The sequence below is a fragment of the Protopterus annectens genome, chromosome 3.part1, assembly GCF_019279795.1.
Source record: "Protopterus annectens isolate FY-2018-M chromosome 3.part1, PAN1.0, whole genome shotgun sequence".
Lineage (NCBI taxonomy): Eukaryota > Metazoa > Chordata > Ceratodontiformes > Protopteridae > Protopterus > Protopterus annectens.
Genome location: NC_056732.1, coordinates 1,071,693,596 through 1,071,715,835, shown reverse-complemented (window position 1 = coordinate 1,071,715,835; position 22,240 = coordinate 1,071,693,596). Strand labels below are relative to the sequence as shown.

Sequence of the window (22,240 nt, the reverse complement as noted above, 5' to 3'; positions counted from 1 at the left end):
ATTGCATATTTATCATAGCTTGATTAGTGTACATTTAGAAATGTGTTTTGAGTGTACTGCATTTGTAGATAACATGAGGTGTTTTGCTAGCTTAGATCAAACTTTGTTATAGACTTGTTTTTGACATCAAGCGGTAGGAAGTTGTATTTAGTTTGAGTTGTGCATTTTTAGTTTCATAGGTGTGTACTAGGCTAATGGCCCTGGGGCCTTTACAAGCCTAGTCCATAGAAGTACCCTGGCATTGTGCTGCCCATCGTTAGTTCACAATCCCTCTATCAAGTAGAGCCACTGGAGTGATCCCTGGGGTGAACTTTGTTATCCATCCACTTATCAAGATTTCACTTTAAGAGGGCTAGTAAGGTGCTCTACTTGACATGTATGGGAAGTCTATTCCACAGCATGGGTATTGTAAGGTTTATGAGCCTGCCCTCCTGCATGTTCTGTTGATTGTGGTAATAAGGTTGAGGTCTCTGGAGCGTGTAGTGTGGAGGGATTAGGATTTCTTTAGATGTAGCATTTCTAACAGAGCTGGGTCAGACATGACTTTGTAAGTCGAGCAAAGATCGCCTTTTAGTAGATGATATGAGACAGAAAAAAGCTAGAGTTATTTGAGTCTGTCTGTGTAGGACATGTGTTTAAGGCCTAGAATCGTCTTCGTGAGGTACTTTTGTGGCTTCTCCAAATGTTGCAGGTGTCTAGTGAGGTACATGCCAAATGGGGCTTTATACTTTATGATAGGTCTAATGAGGGAAGAGGAGAGAGAAATGATGACCTCTTTCTTCCTGGATGCAAAACCCTTAGTAATGAGATGTGCCACATAGAAGGACTTTCTGACCACAGTGGCAATGCGGTTTTCGGAGAGGTTGCTGTAAGCCTTTGTCCCCAGATCTCTTATAATGCCTTCAGTGTTCAGTGGGCTATCATCAATGCGAGAGAACTGATTTTTTCCCAAAGGGGATGACTACGCATTTTTTGGCATTAAGCTTAAGGCCATGGTTTCGGCACCATTCATTGGTCTCAGTGTGGCCTTTCTGTAGGATGTCTGCATCACTTGGGGAACTAATAATGACTCCCAGCTTGCAGTCGTCTGTGAATTTGGTCAGCCAGAGTCCCTCTGTGTTGGCCTGGACTTCTGTGAAGTTGATGCCAAACAGGAGAGGACCCAGGCCTGATCCCTGTGGGACTCCACTCTTGACTGGTCGGCAGTCTGACTTGGAGTTAGCTACTTTCACACTGTAGGTTCTACCTGTGAGCCAATTTGCAACCTACCTAATGATATAGGGGTTGATGCCTAGTTTGTTGAGTTTATCAATAATTCCTGAGTGAGGAATGGTATCAAAGGCCCTTGGCCAGATCAAGGTAGGCTGTGTGAACTGCCTTACTTTCATCCACTGCTCTGGTGACTGACTTAAAGACGTCATCCAGGTTGAGCAGGTATGATCTACCTTTCACAAAACCAAATTCCATAGGATCTAGAGTTTGGAGATTCCCTTTATCCTTGTTAATTAGGTCCATGATGATGCACTCCATAGCCTTACATATCAGACTCGTCAGGCTAATGGGACGATAATTTCCTGGGTCTGTAGTTGCTCCTCTGTTAAGGAGAGGGATGACTGTACCAGTGCACCATTCAGTAGGGACAAAGCCTGAGGTGAGGCTGAGTGGTCAGGGGACACAGATGTGGTGCCAGTTCACTTTGTAATTCATGTAGAACACAGCCAGGTATAATGTCAGGTCCCATGAAAGCTGTATTTTTGGCCTTAGACAATGCAGCTTTAACCTGTGCTGCAATAATGTTGGATGCCTGGCATTCTTCTGGTATTGAGAGTGGTCTTTTGGGGGGAGGGGGGTAAAGCTGGCACTGAATCTGTTGGCCAGTATGTTGGCAATATCTGTTGACTTAGTATAGGAGGTAGCATTGTGCAGTAACTCAGAGCAAATCTGGGTATTTCCATGGAGATCCTTTATATAACTATAGAACGCTTTGTGGTTGTTTTTAGTGCCTGCTGCAGTTCTGCCTTCACAGTTGGCTTTGGAGGTTTAGATGAGGGATCTCAACTTTTTGTTGAGGCTAATAAGAGAATTTTTTCCAGTCTTGGGGCTTCAACTTTTTTTGCACCAGTTTCTTCCTTCTGTTGCAGAGTTTAGGAGCAGAGCATTTTGGTTCTGTTGGGAATGGCTAGTTCCATGCATTTATGTACAATTTGGCAGTCGTGCATCTATTGTCCATTGGCATGGGTGTCATGAAGTTAGCCACCTTTGTTTTTAGGAGTCCAAAGTCAGCTTTGGAGAAGTTTTCCATGGTGGATACCTTTGGGGTGGCGGGGTGAGATGTGGATTTCCATGGTGATTAGTTTGTGGTCAGATCTAACCAGGGAGGAATTGACTACTGGTGTAGAGCAACGGTTGGCCATGTTAGTAATAACCAGGTTAAGGATGTTGCTTCCTCTGGTAGGGGTAAGAATGAGCTGGTCCAGGGCATTGGAATTGATGAATTCAAGGAAGTGTTGGGCCAGTGCATTGGTGCACAAGTAGCTTTCTTAGCTGATGGAGGGGTAGTTGAAGTTGCTTAGTGTGAGTGTGTTGGGTTGGATCTCCATAGTTCCAGGGTGTTTAGGAATGTGGAGTGAGAGTCTTGGGACATGGTTGGGGACCTATAGCAGACTGCAACCTGAATCGCCGTCTTACCCAATGTTAGGTGTACCTGGAGTATCTCACATGCATTATGCTGGGCTACTAATCTGAAGGTGTGCATATCCTTTATGAATATGGAGACACCACCGCCTTTGGTGCTTTGGTCCATGTTCTGAGGCCGTAAGGTATGAAATGAGTTATAGCCCTGTAGCGCAAGGGTGCTTTCTGCTGCTTTAAACCAGGTCTCTGTTACAGCACAAATGTCGATGTTCTCCATTTTGAGGAATGCTTCAAGCGAGTGCATCTTGAGATTTAGACTTCTAGTGTTGAGCAGCATGACCCTCCAATTGCATTTATTTATAGCTGTTACGGTGCTAATTTGGTCTTTGGATCACCGCCTAAAAAGGCACTATAGGGGTGTCAAGAGCCTTAGCCAGTTCCCAGAAACCCAGAGGTGATAGATGCAGGCCATCTCTGGCAAAGCGTCAAGGTCCGTCATTCATGTCATCCCAAGCAGACAGATACTGGATCCAGAAACTTAGCCAATTGTTGAAGTCAATCATTTTTTTTTTGTACTGTGGTATCATTCTGGGCGATGGTAGGATGCTGCTCAGGGCTAGGGTAATACCCGCCTGGGTCACATAATCCGAGAGCTCCACCATGTCTCTTCATGTAGTCCAGGGAGGTGCGTCTCAGGTCATTTACACCCATATGGACAATGACAGTCATGCTTGAACTTGTGGAGTGACCTGAGTGTGTGTGTTGTGTCTGATTCTGGCACCTGATAGCTGACTGTTACCTTCTCCTTATTCAACCTAGTGAGTGGGACATCAGTGTGCCGTACTATTGAGTCACCTGTGGTAATTGTATTGGGCAAGCTGTTTTGCATTAGGGGGTTAGGTTGAGGGGCACACTGTGTAGGTGAGCTGTGTGTCTTGTGGTTTGTGCTGTGTTGTGGTGGTCATTGGTTTTCTTAAATATTGGAGCAGAAGTTGGTCTTAAGGTCAAGGAATCTTGTCTGTGTGATGTATGTTCATAGCCGGCAAGATTGCTCTTGTATTCTTTGGATTTAGGAGTAGTATTCAAGCCATATTAACTTTGAAAAGCGAAAGCATAGTTGCACTAGCAGTGATTGGTAAAGTATTCCATTTTTTAAATGTTCAAGAGAAATGAAGCAACAGGTCGCCCACATCTTCGGGCTGCAAGTCTGTTTTATGCAATAAGTTTAGGTTTTTCAATGGAGATGACATATTCCAGTGCAAGAATGAGGAGTAGTGTTCTTTCCTCAAATATCAGGAGGTTGACAAGATTAAATTGGTGTTTTAACAATTTGAACATTTTGTCTGTATGATTAAATGAGAATATTATGCTGCGGTGGTGGTGCTGCGGTAGCATTGTCACCTCACAGTAAGACGTTGTCCTGTTCGATTCTCAGCTAGAGCATCTTCTGTGTGGAGTCACGCGTGAATGGGCGTACCTTCGTTGAAGGTTGTGCGTCAGGGCTGGCAATTTGGCACGTAAAAATCTACTGCCAATCATTAGCTGACCGGAGTTCCGCTGTGGCGACCCCTAACAGGGAAAAGCCAAAAGACACAACATTAAATGAGAATATTGGGTGTACCTGTGTCAGTCTTTATATCTATGAAGGCTTCTTTGGGAGATGGTACATGTCACCGTTTTGAAATTTTGCACACTCTGGTAATTTTCAACTGTTTTATCTGTATAATTGTTCATTCATTGATATTTTGTTTACCAGTTAGTTCCTTGATCAATACTGACCAAGTTCAGGCTCAACCCAGGTGAAACACAAAACATTTCACAAAACAAAAAATACAGAAAAGTAAGCAATAGCAGAGTAGATGTTCTTCATCTCACATTGCTGCAGTCCTTACACTTGGGTAGTCCGCTGTCCTCGGTCGGCCCGAATATCAAAGTATAAGGCTGACGTCGGTCAAGGCGCATTTGACTGACATCAGGACGTCAGGGTACAAATGCGCATGACCGACGTCATATCCTCAGTCTTTTTTGCCGCATGGTCCGATGCAGAAGCAGCGTTGCAAGTGCCGGTTGGCGTTCTGAAATTGTTCGGTTTCGGAGTTTCAGACCGAGTCAAAGTTGGCTAAGTACCCCGTTGGGGAATATTTTGTTTTTTCTTGCCTCAGTGGTTTACCGGATGTCAGAAAAAGTGAATAATTGTATTTCTTGTGGGAAACAGATACCGCATAGAGACTACCATACTTTGTGTATTCCTTGTTTAGGGCCTGAGCACGACGTTGTTGGGTGTCGCTCTTGTGCTAGATTCAATAAGCGCACTATAAAGAGAAGGTTAGATTGTGCCAGGTTAGTCTTCGGGAAGCGGTGCAATTATAAAATGCCGTCGGAGACTCCGACGCCCGCTTCTTCGAAGAAGCGCAAGGACAAAGCAGTTAAACCTAGGCTAGAAGATCCGTCTGTACTGGACGCCGGTTCTTTAGAGGCGTCGGTGGAGCCGGTGGTTCCACCGGAGGTTTCTTTGGGATCCCAGGGAGAGACTTTGTTATTGCAGGATGTGGCCTCTCAGGAGGCAGGTCAGGCTGATGGAGCTTCTCAGGTTACTATGCTCCCCTCCCTTCCTAGGGTGGTTAGGCCCTCTCCTTCTGTTTCCAAGGCTTCTCCCAGAGGCAGGCCAGGTTTAGCTTCAGTTGGTGTCACCCCTAGTTCTTCAGGAACTGTGCCCAAGAAGCATATGCTTAAAATGGCAGAAGATTTGATTACTTTAATTAGGGGTTCTTTGCCCCCTCCTGATAAGAGACCTAGGGTGGAACCTGAGCTAGGGAGTTTTGAGCAGGCTTTGGATGTTTCAGAGTCTTCGGCTGAAGACTTGCAGGAGTATTCCCCTTATTCTGATTCTGATGTGGATGATTCTACTCCTCCTGCTTCTCCTCCTGAGGATTTTTCTTTTTCAGAAACTCTTCATTCCATGAGGGAGCATTTTAAGTGGGAAGGTCAGGACTTCTCTGATTCCAGGAAAAGGCTTAGGGAATTTTTGTTTTTACCCCAGCATAGGCCTTTGGCTATACCTCCTGTTTTGGATGTGGTGGAAGATGTTTTTACAGAGGCTTCTCTTAATCCTGATTCTTTGCCTCCTGCTCCTGTTAAACCGGATAGGTATTACAGGGTGCCTGAAGCTCATAAGTATCTTTTAAGAGTCCTAGGGCAGACCCAGAAACTGTTAGTCAGGGGCCTAAAGGTGTTAAGGCTTCTGTTGTCAAGAATCCGGTTCCTTCAGATAAAGAGGCCAGGGCCTTGGATAGATGGGGAAAGAAAGTTTATACTTCCTCCACTCTAGCTATGAGGGCTTTGAATTGCCAGTTTCACATGTTGAAATACCAAAACTATCTCCTTTCTCAATTGAAGTCTAAGGTTGATGCTCTGGCGGAAGGTATTGATTGTAAAGAGTTACAAGATTTAGTACATGTTTCTGAACAGGTGGGTAAGCATTCTTTGCAATGTGGTTTTGATGCTGTACAGGCCTCGTCTAGGGTGGCTGCCACTGGGTCAGTTCTTCGCAGGCACGCCTGGCTGAGGGATCAGAATTTATCTGAACATGTTAAAACTAGGATTTTAGATGCTCCTTTACAATCTGATGTGTTGTTTGGTTCTCCTGTTGAGACTGTCTTAAAGAAAATGGAAGACAAGGCTAAGTCTATGCAGACTGTTAAAGATTTTTTGCAGGTTCAGCCTCCAAAGTTTAGTAGAAATTGGCCTACTAAGGGGTGGACCTATCCTTCTTATGATTCCCAGTCTAGGGGTAGATCTAGACGTGGTAGGGGCAGAGCTCAGGGCTCTTTCAGGCCTAGAACAGGGAGTTCTCCTGCACAGTCTTCGGGTGAGGGCAGAGGTCAGTCCTTTTGTAAACAGACCCAATGACCTACCTTTTCAGCTGCCAGAACCTGCTCGTCTGGCAGCACCTTTGGGAGGAAGGTTGGCACTTTTCAAAGAAAATTGGAGTTTAATTACCCAAGACAGATGGGTATTGGATATCATTTACCACGGTTACAGGTTTTATTTTCATACCTTGCCTCCTTTCAAAGGCATGCCAGACGTTCCTCCTCAACAAAGAATAGAGGCTCACAAGCAAATTTCTCTGTTGCTCCAAATAGGGGCCATACAGCTGGTCCCTATGCCAGAAGTGGGCCTAGGATTTTATTCCCGCCTGTTCCTAGTACCAAAGAAAGGGAACACGTGGAGACCAATTTTGGACTTATCTATCCTCAACACTTATCTGGACATTCCCAAGTTCAAAATGTTGACGTTACAGCAGCTTTTACCTCTGCTGGGCAAAGATCATTGGATGGTAACCTTGGATCTCAAGGAGGCTTATCTTCATGTTCCTATCAGACTGAGTTGCAGGAAGTATCTGCGTTTTCGAGCTGGGACTTCTCATTATCAGTTCTCTGCATTGCCCTTTGGCTTATCTACTGCACCCAGAGTGTTCACGAAGGTTCTGGCTCCAGTGATAGCTTTCCTCAGGTTAAAAGGAATACAGATCTATCCTTATTTGGACGACTGCCTGATTCTGGCTCAAGGAAGGGACGAGCTTCTTCATCATTTGGATTATGTGATAGCAGTGCTAAGATGCCTGGGTTATTCTGTGAACGAAATAAAGTCCAGTCTAGTACCCTCTCAGGACATGTGCTTTCTGGGTGTGAGACTGAATACAGCATCCCAGATGGCCGGACAAACAAAAGAATCTTTCCCTTTACTTTCATCAGTTGTCTCATCAGTCCAGGCTGACTGCAAGGACAGTCCTTCAAGCCTTGGGGTTCATGGCATCTTGTATTCTGGTGCTTCCCAATGCCAAACTGCATATGAGGAAGCTACAATGGTATCTCAAAAATGTATGGACACAGCACTGCCAGGATTTGGACACGGTCATTCAAATAATACCTTGCATTCAAAAGGAGTTGTTGTGGTGGGCTCAGGAATGTCACCTAAACAAGGGACTCTCTGTGACCCGGCCAGAGGCGAGTCAGATTCTAACGACAGATGCCTCAGACAAAGCTTGGGGAGCTCATCTGAATGGAAAGTGGATACAAGACAAGTGGCCTGCCAGACTACAACATCTACATATCAACTTGAAAGAGATGTTAGCAGTCCAGTTTGCATTAATAGCTTTCAAGGATTTACTTCTTCCAGGGCAGGTGTTGATTCTAACAGACAACACAACTGTCATGTGGTACATCAACAAGCAAGGCGGAACACATTCTTATCCTCTATGCAGGCAAGCAATGATTTTGTGGGAGACTGCTCTCAGTTTACAGCTAAATCTTCAGGCAAGGTTTCTGCCGGGAGCACAGAACTCCTTAGCAGATGTGTTGAGCAGACAAATTATGGATCCTCACGAGTGGAAATTGGATCCTCATGTATTTCAGAAATTGACAGTGTCATGGGGAACTCCAGACATAGATCTGTTCGCTTCTCCACTAAACCATCAGCTGCCAAAGTTTTGCACAAAAAGGTTTCATCCCACAGCTTGGAAAGTGGATGCTCTTTCCTTCAATTGGAGCAATCTTCATGTTTATGCCTTTCCGCCTCTGCCTCTCCTCCCAAAGGTACTACTAAAGGCCAGACAAGACAAGCCAAGGATGATTTTGATAGCTCCAGATTGGCCTCGACAGCATTGGTACCCATTACTGAGAAGCCTGGTACGGAAGCCTCCATGGCCTTAGCCTTCGATTCCACACCTGTTGTCTCAGGAGGACAGTCATTTGCTCAATGTCAAGCTTCACTCTCTGCACCTAACAGCCTGGCATATTCTGTTTTGAACCATAGTGGGCCTCCACTTCCACAGCAAGTTTTGAATGTTATTTTGGAAGCTAGAAGGCCTAGTACAAGGAAAGTGTACGCAGAGAAATGGAAGAGATTTTTATTTTGGAGTGCAGCAAAGGATTTTGATGTTTCTGAGCCTAATTTAAGTGTGGCTCTTCAATATCTTACTGAGTTATTGGACAAAGGTTTGTCCTTCTCTTCTATTAAGGTTCATGCTGCAGCAATTTCGGCTCACTATGATTGTGACCCACCATTGTTTTCTCATCCTTTGTTCAAGCAATTTCTTAGAGGGGCAAAGAATATAAGACCCCCACAAAGAGCTCCTACTCCTGCTTGGGATCTCAATTTTGTGTTGGAGAAACTCACTCTACAACCTTTTGAGCCTGCAGCTACTGCTGAATTAAAGTTTTTGTCATGGAAGACTGCTTTTTTGTTGGCTATTACCTCTGCAAGAAGGGTTTCTGAGTTGCAGGCCCTTATGGCGGTGGAGCCTTTCTTAATTTTTCATAAGGATAGGGTATCTTTACGTACTAATCCTTCCTTTATGCCTAAAGTGGTTTCTAGTGTGGCTTTAAACCAAACTATTCATTTGCCTACTTTTTATGCAAATCCCCAAAATAAAGGGGAAAAGATTTTGCACACTTTGGATGTTCACAGGCAGTTGCGATATTATTTGGAGAGAACTAAAGGGTTCAGGCAGTCTCAGCAGTTATTTGTTTCTTTTGCTTTGAGTTCTCAGGGCAAGCCTGTGTCAAAACAAACTATTTCTAAGTGGATTGGGTTTTGCATTGCTTTCTGTTATTCCCATCATGGCAAGGAGATCCCAGCTGGGATTAGGCCTCATTCCACTAGGGCTACTGCCACTTCAACAGCTTTTTTGAGGGGGGTGGCAACTAAGGATATTTTGGAGGCAGCTACTTGGAGTTCAGTGCATACTTTCTCTAGGCATTATCACCTTCCACTGTACTCTAAATCCAGGGCTGGTTTTGCCACTGCTGTTTTGCAGGGCATTTTGGCAGCTCCTGCTTCATTATAGTTTGGCCATCCTCCCTTACCTCTGCTTTGGGATTCTACCCAAGTGTAAGGACTGCAGCAATGTGAGATGAAGAACATAGTACAGTTTTGTACCTACCATAAATGTAGATGTTCGAAGATCCACATTGCTGCAGTCCAATTTACCCTCCCTCCTTCCCCTCTGTAGTTGAGGTGGTTGTGTGGGTTGGGTTGTCAATATGAGGTATATTGTATATATTGTACATATTTTTAGTGTTAGGATGGTTGGTTGTTTGGTTGTTGTCTTTGGGTTTGACCTTTATTTTTAGGGTCTTCTGACATCTGGGGCAAGAAAAGACTGAGGATATGACGTCGGTCATGCGCATTTGTACCCTGACGTCCTGATGTCAGTCAAATGCGCCTTGACCGACGTCAGCCTTATACTTTGATATTCGGGCCGACCGAGGACAGCGGACTACCCAAGTGTAAGGACTGCAGCAATGTGGATCTTTGAACATCTACATTTATGGTAGGTACAAAACTGTACTTTTAGACTAGTTACATGTAAAAAAAAAAATATGTATATATACGCTGTAGTAAGCAAGCAGCCTATAACATACAATATATGCATTAGTTTCTAAAGTGGATCAACCTTCAGTAAATATGAGAGAGGAAGAGATACTAGGAAAGGAAATGGGGATAGCGTGTTAAGTCATGTGTCCTATTTTGAAACTGGCGCATATGGCTTGGAAGAAGTGCTTTTTGAGTTGGTTTCTGAATTCGGAGCAAGTGAATTTCCTTGAAGTCGAGTGAGAGAGCTTACCAAAGAGTAGGTGCCTGAGAGGAGCATGCTTGCGCAGTGCTATGGAGTTGGGTTCAACGGGTTATTAGAGTTTGTATGACTTGTAATGTCTCAAGCATACTTCTCAGCTGTCCAGACTTTTACAGAATGGCCATTTTTTGTCTCATATGTTTGTTCTGATACTCATAATCGGTGAAGGATCATCACTAAATAATCACATTTGAGTTTCAGACATTGTGTCCTGCAGAAAATGCATGCTTGCACAAATCCTGTTGTTTCTAAGTTTATAAGAGCAGTATGTAAAATTTATCCCTATTTTTGGGCCTTTGTCCTCCCCTCCCATTGTCCAAATTTCCTGAGCTAAGAAGTTGAGAGATATGGTCTCAAGTTGTATGAGGAAATTTTATTTTTTTTTTTATGAAGTTTAGCTGAAAAGGGAATAAATGTCTGGAGTTGAAGTAGTTTGTAGAGATGGGATCCCTAACAGTAGTTTAGATCTTTGTTTTATGGGTAGGCATTTGGCTTTTTCTAATGTGATAGTAATGTTCGCAGAGAGGCGAGTTTGTTATGAATCAGCTGATGCTGTTGGAGATTGGAGTGTGTCTGTGTTTCCTGGAGGCAGAAGTGAAAGTAGGAAGTCCATATTCAAGTAGAGAAAGGAGAACTCATTTGCTAGTATTTGGTTGGGGTGGAAAAAGAGAGACATTTTTGGCACAGAAGAGGAGGGGGTTTATTTTTGCTCCCACTCTTTGTGCCACAAAAGTCATGTAGGTTGTTTTGTTGGCATTAGCTGACTTCCTTTGTACAGAACCATTGCCATAAATGTAACATTGTTGAAGTTCTTTTTGAATTGGGTATATAATTTTAAGTATAATGTTTGCAGCTAAAATTATGCCAGTATGGTTTGATTTCATTTGTATAAATGTATGATTGCCTATGTTATACGTGATAATTTAATAAAAATGTTTTGTGTTTAAAAAAGCCTATATTTTTTAAGCATAGCTAAGGGAGCTCTGGGGTTTTATCCTTGACAAATTCTAAGAAAATGGAACCTGAACCTTCTTTATGGTACACCTGATTTTATTACATATACCATGTCAGGTAAACAAAGATGTTCAGCATTAGAACACGGTTGAAGTAACCTAAACTATCTGGGTTATATCCTGCCAAGGATATGACCACTGGCCAGTTTTCGAAGCTTAAGGGCTTTCTGATAAAAGCACCATGTTGACTTTAGGGTATCTGGATGACCAGAATGATGAGGCATATTGTTAAACCTGTAATTGGAAAGGGTTTTGATTACAACATTCAGCGCAGAAAATGCACCAGTAAAAGAGCTGGTCCTGGAGGGTTGCGAAACATGATTTAAATTCCCATTGAGCCTGGAGTCTGCTTAGTCTGTTCCTATTTGGTCCCAAAGAGTTAATGTTGCAGTCAGCACAGAGCTTGAATTTATTCTTAAAACAAATTAAAAACTGTATGAATTTATTCTTGGCACAAGTTACATTACGTAATTAGAAAAGTTTCTGTTGAAACTAGGCTAGTGGAAATATAAACTATTTCAAAGTATAGTTTGAGATGCCAGTTTTGTGGTTTGCACTGCGAGCTAGTAAGATAATTTATTTAAATGCATTTCTGTTTAGCCTCAAAATTGTTTTTTTCCTTATCAGTGTTAGGAACCTTGCTGAGGTCATTTTACATAATTTAATGACATACATCTCTTTAAACTAGTATTTGGAGATGGAAAGCTATCTAATAAGTGATCTTGTACAAATCATTGTTGCAGTAGTACTGACTTCTGGGAACTCTACAGCAGAAGGCCTGAAGTTTGGCCCGGCAGCAGGGATCAGCAGCCATCCTCCTCTAAGCCTGACAAAAAACTACTCTCTCAACTTAAATCTGCTATACTGCCAGTAGATGATCTCTTTGCTGAGACACCCTAGCCTGTCCTCTAACCATACTAGTTAACCACTGTGTTCTAGAATCCTATGCCCCATCACTTGGGAAGAAATCTGATACCATCTCTTTGTACAAAGGAGGTATATTGGTATGAATGAACAACACACACTGACTGCTGTGAAATTAGAACCCCTACCTATCTAGTTACACAAGCTACAGGACACTGTACTTAACACTAGCACCACTGCACAAGTTTGGATAGCAGTATGTGTCTACTTTGCTCACCTCAAAGGTAGAACTCGGTGTGCTAACCAGCCTACTTCAGCTGAACCAGCTGCTCACTGTAGAAAATTTAGATTACTAAAACCCTCTCCTCATCCACATTTTCTGCCCAGTAAATATAACCAGTTCTAATATTACATCACTGTTGGTGTGTACACTAATATGATATTGTTAAATAAGTATTTACAAATTTATTTGCCCTACAAGAGGCAAAAAGATTTATCCCTACAAGTAATGTTACTTGCTGTGAGGAAGGTAATTGTGTGTTGTTTTTGATAACAGTGAAAGCTGTGCAACATCTGGCATGTGCAAACTAACATGACCAAATACCAGTTTTCCAAACTGTGACCCTAATTTTCATATAGTTAACTGTTATTACTTTTATAATTCTCTATAAATTGTCTGTTTTACTGTTTTAGTCAGTTGTTATTGCTGTAAACATTCCCCAACATTAACCCTCCAGCCCCTCTCTCTTCCTCATCCAACCCCACTAATAACTCTCCCCCCTTGTTCGACTTCAAACCTGCCTCTACTAACTCCATAAAAAGACTTCTATCCAAACTTAAACCATGCTCTAATGATCCTGACAACATTCCTTCTGCCTTCCTAAAATGTTCTGCTGATGCCTTAGCTCTCCCAATCAGTATTATAATCAACAGATCTATTAAGGAATCTTATGACCCCAAACTCTGGCACTCAGCCTATATTCTTTCTCTTCATAAAGGAGGCAAAAACACCAGCATCTCTTAACTTCTGCCCTATCGTTCTGCTCTCTCCAGTCTCTAAAATCCTTGAAAAGTGCATTCACCTTCAACTTATGCCTCACCTGGCCCAAAACAATATTGTTACACCTACGCATGGTTCCCGCCCAGGTCATAGTACTATAACTGCTCTACTCTCTTTCTTAGAAACAGTCAGTATAGCCTAAGACTCGGGACATCTAGTCGCTACTGTTCTGCTCGATCTGTCCAAAGCATTCAACACTGTTTCACGCAAATACCTTCTTTATCACCTCTCAAAGCTCCATCTCTCCCCAAACACTATATCCTGGTTCTCCAGTTACCTATCAGATAGAACTCATGCTGTCAAATGGAAGTACTCTACTTCTTCCTTCTTACCTACCCCAACTGGCGTACTACAGGGATCTATCCTGGGGCCCATGCTTTTCAATATCTTCATAAACAACTTTCATGCTGCCATTCCTGATTCCAAAACTATTCAGTATGCAGATGATTCTACCTTAGTCTGCTCTGCCTCTAACCTCTAAGAATTGCCGTCTAAAACACAAACTGCCTTCTCAACCACCAAAAATTGGATGTGCCAAAACCACCTCTACTTCAATGCAAACAAATCAGAAATTCTAACTTTTCCCTCCCACAAAGTAATTCTCCTACAACAAAAATGCCTTCAAAGTGCTAAGTCAAACTAATTCAGCTATAGAAGTGGTTTCTTCCGCTAAACTACTTGGTATTACTATTGACGAACATCTCAAGTTCGATATCCATATTCAATAAAATATTAAGAAAACCCAACAAAAGCTAGGTATGCTGTATAGGATCAATCACTTTGTCTCTTATACTACTAGGAATACTCTAGTCACCACTTATCTACTGCCTTCCTTATTATATGGAGCCCCCCTGATAACTAACCTATCCTCCTCTATTTCCTCCAAACTAGAAAACTGCTATAATGTTCTTGTATCTTTCGGCTTTTCCCGGTTAGGGGTCGCCACAGCGGAACTCCGGTACGCTAATGATTGGCAGTAGATTTTTACGTACCGACTTGCCAGGCCTGACGCACAACCTTCAACGAAGGTACGCCCATTCACGCATGTCTCCACACAGAAGACGCTTTAGCTGAGAATCGAACAGGACAACGTCTTACTGTGAGGCGACAACGCTACCGCAGCACCACCACCTATAATAGTCTCAAAATTTGCTACCAAATCTAAACCTTCTACCCATCACTGCCTTACCCTGTGATCCCTAAAGTGGCTTGAACTCCCAAACTGCTTAGACTTCCTCCAACTCACCACTGCACACAGACTTGTGTATCACCCAACTAAGTGTCCAGCACTAATATCCTCCCCATTACACCCCCAATAGAGCTCTCAGATCTGAGCATCAAAACCTAATTGCTATCCCCAAACCCAAAAGTACAACAACTTCTCCTCGCTGTCTCTCTAGGCAAAAAATGGAATTCCCTTCCTCCCTCTCTAAGAACCATCCCAAAGTTAAAAAACTCCAAAACTCAGCTTACCAAACACCTGGCCACAAAATGGAAATGCAATTGACACCATCCAACCTAATCTTCCTTAGTCCATTCCCCCTCAGGTTCCTAAAACCTCAATAACTCTCCTTCTGCTATGCTCCCACAAGCATTTTCTTTGCTCTCCCTTCTCCATTAGCTATCAATAACTATCAGTACAATAACAATAGCTATCGATAACCTCAATAACTCTCCTTCAGCTATGCTCCCACAAGCATTTTCTTTGCTCTCCCTTCTCCATTAGCTATCAATAACTATCAGTACAATAACAATAGCTATCGATAACCTCAATAACTCTCCTTCAGCTATGCTCCCACGAGCATTTTCTTTGCTCTCCCTTCTCCATTAGCTATCAATAACTATCAGTACAATAACAATAGCTATCGATAACCTCAATAACTCTCCTTCAGCTATGCTCCCACGAGCATTTTCTTTACTCTCCTTTCTCTATTAGCTGCTTATTTCTTATGGTTCAGCATTGTAAATATTGTATATAGCTTTCCATTACTAATTTCTTTTCTGAAATTGTGCATGTATAGTGTATCCTCATTTTACTTAAAAGTGTGTATATAAAACATCTTCGCACCTAATATCTGAGTGTGTACACTAAAGAAAATGTATAAATAATAAGTCCACACAATGCTTTTCTGCTTATTATGCATATTTTCAAGATACTTACTTGTAACTGTTTCCATATTATGTAAGACTGACATCCGTGTATTTCTGTACCTTATCTGTATTATGTATCTTGGAGTTTTTCTCCCCGGGCCTCCACTGAAAACGGGTCACTCTGACCCAGTGGACTTCCCCAGTAATCAAACTGTAAATAAATAAATAAAAATAACATGTTGGGTTGATACTGTAATTTATTTAAATCTGACTGTAATTTGTGGAGCTTTTCTCCCTGGACTACCACTGGAAAGGTGAATAACGCAGTAGCTAATTTTTCTGGTCAACATATGCAAATAAATACTCCAAGGTCTTACTGACTGACATCCCTTTGAAGTTGTGCTGGCTGTGAAGCATCATAAAAATGCAAAGTTGGAGCCTCATTACCAGCTTTAACATTTCAAAACTTCTGTCCTGTTCTTTTAGCATAACCATGTAGTATAATGTTCTCTAGCTTCCCTTAGCAGCGCTGTTCTATTTGAAGTTTGTATTGAAGTTGAGAAAGCTGTAAGAGATGACTTGGCATGGGGTTTTGTCCATTTAATATCACATTGTTAGATATTTAAAAGTAGAGCCCCAGATTTCACACTTCTATTCAGTTTCATTCTGTCCAGAAATTATAAGATAAATTATACTCTTGTTTAGCAAATCCATATTGTGGAAAGGAATCTGTTAACACCTTCTAATTTTTCATTTGTCAGCTACTGTTTTGTGATACATTTCTGAGGTCTGATGAGATCCCAAAAATACAGCCTCAGAAACCTTTGTGTACTCATAGGGGTGCTGAATATGCAAAGGTTTGAGTTAGCTTTAGCCAGAATGATATATTAATTTCGTTCGTGAGCATTAGCCAGAGAAAAACTTGACATTAGACAACTTAAGAAATGTTGTTTAACAGTATCCCTTGGCAAGCAAAAAGTCCTCAGTAACTATCACATTGACAAACTCACCTCATTGATTGGTAGTTGTGGACCTGGGAATCTATGTACACAACAAACTGTCCTTCGATTGACAGTCATTCACTATTGTACAAAAGTGTTTTTTATTGTACAGTTTATTACTAAGGATATGGCAGATTGGTCCAGGAATGCTGTCACTGAGTATAATGCTCCCTTCTGTATGTACCTGTCAAAATATGACACATCTCAAACACCCGCACTACTTTCTTGCTTAGAAAATCAAGGGCCCTAAGTCATAAAAACTGTGCAGACTGTCTTGAAGCCTTTTGCATCTTCTCGATGTCATATAGGCAACCGAGTGGTGATCTCTGTCTCATCTACATTGGCTCAACAGACCCTGTCACATCAGACTTGCACTGCATACTTGCAAGTTCAGTAGGGACATTAACACTCTGTCAAAAGATATATCTTGCAACTTAGAGCATGTTGGAGGAATGACTGTGTGTCATACAGAATAGATGCTGTTTGGAATAGTCTTCCTCTCCACATAAACCAAGTACATCTGTTAAGCTAGTCATATGTAATATTGACAAATGGGTGGGTTATCACCAATTCAAGCCTTGGTTTAGCCCCTTGCTCCCATGGATGTATTTATGAACAAAAATCTTCCTCAGCAGTTTGATGGGTATAGTGCTCCCTTTCAATCTGTTTAAGTCTTGTGTGTGTGTGTGTGTGTGTCTCTCTCTCGCTGTCTATACATATACATTTATTATTTATTTTATATGACATTTGTTAACCGGGTTAATCCAAGTGAGCCAGGAGCCCATTTTCATTGGAGAGACAAGGAGAAAAGCTCCAAATACAGTGCAATACAAAATATACAAAAATGTACATTTGAGTTAAATAGCCTAATAAAAAATGGGTGGTCACACAAAGCAGTACTGGTCAAAATTTAAATTAACAGCCAGTTAAATACCTTGAATAGTTAAGAGCAAAAAGGTATATACAAGTGAAATTTACATTGACATAAAGATACAAATTACTAAACAGATGAAGGAAATAAGTTATGTAAACATAAAAGTAAAGATACTAAAATGAACTGTAGTTAAAATGTGAACTACACATGGCCTACAGTTTGATTCTGTCATCAGTTAGTGGGTTAGAGTCGTGAGCAATTTGAACAGTAAAATTGGGTCCCTATTAAATTATCAAACATTTCAAAGTTCAAATGTCATATGGTCGACACCATATGATCGAACTTTGAAAAGTTTGAAGGTGAAAGGCAATAGCTCCATACGCGCAGAATGGGAAAATTTCCCTTTTCTGCACTAAAGTGCGTTCTTGGCATTTGTATAAGTAGGGGGGTTGGGGGGGTGCAAGGGGGGCTTGCCGTACGAGGTTCGAAATTTTGAAGCTTTGAATATATAGTATAGACCCGTAAAATTAAAGAAGGAAAATAAAGGAGGGAAGGAGGTGGATTTATGTAGGATCCTGGCAGGGGCAGGACCATGAGTTGTATAGGAAGTTTTTTTTTAGCTGCTCTTTAAAATTGTTAGTGTGTTTGATGTACCTTATGTTAGATGGGAGCTTGTTCAATGCTTGGAAGGCAGTGTATTTGTATAACAGTGTGCCAGTGTTTTGTTAGGTTTGTAAATATAAAGGAGATGCTGATCTGAGCTGCGCAGTGAGCGGTTAGGGGCATAGCAGGATACTTGAGAAGAGAGGGAAGGGAGGGCAGTAGGTTTATTGAGTATGGAGTGTGTGATGTGCAATTGTGACAGAAGCAGTTGTTGGGGAAATTCAAGCCATTGAAGTTTCTTTAAAGAAGGGAGTGGTGAGAGTTGTAGGGTTGGTTAGAGGCAAATCTAGCAATTTTATTATATGTTTGTTCTATCTTGGTGATTAAAGCGGTTTAAGTATTGGTGTGGCATAGAAAAAGCAGGGAAGGGAGGAATGCCTGAGCAAGTGAGAGTTTGAAGTCAGATAAAAGGAATTTTTTGTTCCTATAAAGTAGTCCCAATTTTTGGTGTCTTTTTAATACTCACACACACGTGTGTGTGTGTGTGTGTGTGTGTGTGTGTGTGTGTGTGTATATATATATATATATATATATATATATATGTATATAATATATACACACACACACACACACATGCATATATATACACACACACACATATAAATATATGGCCATTTTTTACCATGGTCTTCCTCTGACCATCAGCTCTCCTTGTTACCCATTTGGCCTGTTTGTTTTCCTGTGGCTGGCAGGAGCAACTGTCTAGTTACCCTAAGAGAGATCATCATACTGCAGGCCTGATAGGGATAATTGTCCCTACCTCTGTGATGTCCTGCCTACCAGTCTTGGGACTGCATCTACCAGGAGAGTACAATGGGCAAGCAAGGCCATTCTCTGTGTTAGCATGCCAGCTGCTCAGCATTCCTAACTACACTGCAACTTGACATGTGCTCTGCTGTCTTGTAAACACCAGCAATACAACAGATGCACTCTGGCATGCAGCCCTGATCCCTTGCCTCAGAAAAGAAGTGAGCATAGGCCCTTCTCTCTGCAATGCTGGGAGTGATAATTGGACTTCAGTTACCTGAGTTATAAGCAATGCTCCTTTCATCTTGTGCTTTGGAGCTGGCATCACTAGTGCCATCATGCTGTTCACAGTTTCATTTGGCTTTACTTAATTAGCACTTTGCACCCATGGCCTGCATACACTTAAGCTCATGCTCAGACGTTAATCGTTTAGAAAACCCACCTAACTGCTTAAAAGCAGTATTAAGTATACAAATAGAGTAATAGTAAGTTAGAATTCTGGAAGGAATTAACACCAGAACTAATTAGCGAGAATGTTAAAATAAAAAGTTAAAACATATATACACTTTTTTAATAAAGCAGAAAGAAATCAGAGGTATATAATAAGAAAGAGGAAAGGGAAGTTTTCAAGTCACCATTCTGGTCAGCCATAGGGCTGTCTTCTACTTGAGTGTTTGCCTCCTTCCCTTGTAACTAAAGTACACTGAGTCTTACATTTGTGTCTCTGACCCTAATTTTTACAGGTATAATTTATACCTTTCTGACTTTCTAACATTCAGACATAGATTCCTGTTGAAAGTTTTACTTACTTGTCTGACATTTGAATAAGTAGCCCTTGTAATAATCCTCAAAATTGTATACTGTTGGTCTGCAAGTAAAATGAAAGCGCTGAGTGCAAGTAACATTACAGTGCTGAGCGCAGATTTTAGGCCCTTACATACAACTTACCTCTGGTGTGGTGTCAGTCAATCAAGGTATTCCTCTAACCACTCGTACTGCCTTCTCTTTTCCCCCCACCCCCCTCTTTCCTCATACAGGTTAAACTGCTACAACTTAGTTCAGGCATTGATTTATCCCTGCTCCGCTTGCCCTCACTTCGCTCGGGCTTGCTTCGCATCCTACCCTGCCTCCAAATTCATCCCTCTCCTGGTGCTGCTACATTTATTGATACTAGACCACACCCCACTTTTTTTAAATCAATCAGTAACAACTTGTCACTCAACAGCACTACTCTCAACCTGATACCACCAGTACTCCACCTCTACTATTCCTTTTGCCTAAGTTTCAATTACATTCAGTAGGTATGCTATCACCCAAAATAGTCTTATTAACTGTACTTCTACCCCTTTTACTCATCCCATATCTCCTAACCGGCTACGAATATCAGGATCACCCAGGTTTCCACTACCCTAAATTCCAAATATCCATCTCATCTACAACAGATAATAATGCACCCTTACTCACTCCCCTCATGCTTACTTCCTTAACCCCTAAATACTACCATCTTACTAGACCTAGGTACATTAGTCCTAAAACTAGACACTGTTACAAAACTTTATTCAAAATATTAAAACTCATACTCAGGATACACTACAACCTCACAAAGGATGGCAACATCCACCCAAACCCTGGTCCATCCCCACCTGTTGGCCCTAATCCCCCTACTGTATCCCCTACCACCATAGCTCCAACAAGTAGACCTCCTAGCTCACTGCTGGCCTGCCATCTAAACATTAGGAGCATAAATAACAAAACTCCGCACCTGCATGCCCTCTTAGCTGTTCATTCCCCAGATATATTATGCCCAACAGAAACGTGGCTGAAGCCTGCCACCAGGGTATAGTATGTTTCGACTAGACCGTACCACCAGAAAGGGTGGTGGGGTAGCCATACTTTGCAAGTCTACCCTATCTGTCAGCATAGACACCCAACACCCACCCCAGTTCAATAATGCTGAAATTCGTATCTCAAAACTACAAATTAACAAAAACAAAAATGTAAACATTGTCTGTGTCTACATTCCCCAAGGGAGGAACAGAGAGATGTTAGAAGACTTCTTATGTTGGTTATCCAATAACCACCCCTAAGAAGCAATTGTTCTTGGGGATTTCAACATTGACTGGAACACTTGCTCTTGTGAAACCCCCACAACCCACATAAAACTATGGGTTTACTCAAATCATAACCTCCCCCACCAGGACAGGAAACCCCAATAACAAGGAAAGTACCCTAGACTGGATACTCATCAATACCAATCTTCAGTCTTATAAATCAGGCACTTTGCCTATTGACCTAAGTGACCACTGTCTCACCTATGTAATCAAGCTTAAAGTAGACGGCTCCTGCCAACCCACTTATAGAACATTAAGAAACAACAAGAATTTTATTCTCACTAAGTTTCAAAATTAACTTCATGCATGCATCTGGTCAGTACTAAAAAGATGAAGCAGTAGCATACTTTAACACCAAATTCCTTGCTATTCTTAACTCCCATGCTCCCAGCCGCTCTATTAGAACCAAAGTTAATATTGCACCATGGCTTTCTAAAGATAAAAAAATCAAAATTTCACTCAAACAAAGCATGGGCTACCTACCGAAAAACAAAAGCCCCACTTGATCAACTAAGATTCAGACAGCTAAGGAATGACACCAAAAAATCCATAACCTTAGACAAAAAGAACCACTATTACCATCTACTGCAAAAACACCAAAACAAACCTCAAAAGTTCTGGCAGGAATAAACAAGCTACTCCACCCAGGCCAAACCGCCACTCCACCCCCCTCAGCTTCCCAGCAAAAATCCCCAGCAGACATTGCTAGTAACTTCAACAGCTTCTTCACAGAGACTATCCAGTCTCTAGCCAGCCATCTCTCTTCCAGTGGCTCTAATTCTAATGTAGCCACACCCAGTACCCAAACATACTTTACCTTCCAACCTGTTCTTACTCAGCTTATTCATGCCCTACTTAGGAAACTAAGACCCACCACCCTGGCTGCCTACCTCCTCCCAGCAGACTATCTGCAAAAGGCTGCGGACACCATAGCCTACCCCATCTCTATCTTGATCAACAGAGCTATATCTGAAGCTACTGTACCCAGTATATGGAAAATCTCCCATGTCATACCTCTCCATAAAGAAGGTAGTTCCACTGAACTGTCAAACTTTAGACCCATAGCTATTCTGTCACTTCTAGCTAAAATTATGGAGAAGTGTGTACACATACAGCTTATGCACTACTTCACACAGAACAAGCTGTTGTCCGACTTTCAGCATGGCTTTAAGCCACACCACAGTACTACTTCTGCCCTCCTCTCTTTCTCTAACATCATTAACCACAACCGCAATAATAACAAACTATCCTCGGCACTCTTTCTAGATCTATCCAAGGCTTTTGACATGGTTGACCACAAAATGCTTATAAATACCTTGAAGGCCTTCTCCTTAAACATGCACTCCAATGGTTTCAATCCTATGGCAGGACAAGCTATCATCTTGCCTACCCATCACATTAGGAGTCCCCCCAGGGCTCGATACTAGGACCCCTTCTTTTCTCCATCTTTATCAATGACTTTCATTCAGTCATCCCAGATGCTACCTGCATTCAATATGCTGGACTCCACTTTGATTTATTTTGACACCTCACCAGCTACTTTATT

At 41.9% G+C, this 22,240-nt stretch overlaps 1 protein-coding gene across 1 annotated transcript in view; it reads left to right on the top strand.

The window, feature by feature from the left end:
* LOC122798354 (serine/threonine-protein kinase OSR1-like) overlaps nt 1–22,240 on the top strand; it is a 2,305,884-nt gene that overhangs the window by 1,131,548 nt on the left and 1,152,096 nt on the right. The gene's annotated exons all lie outside the window — the stretch shown is intronic.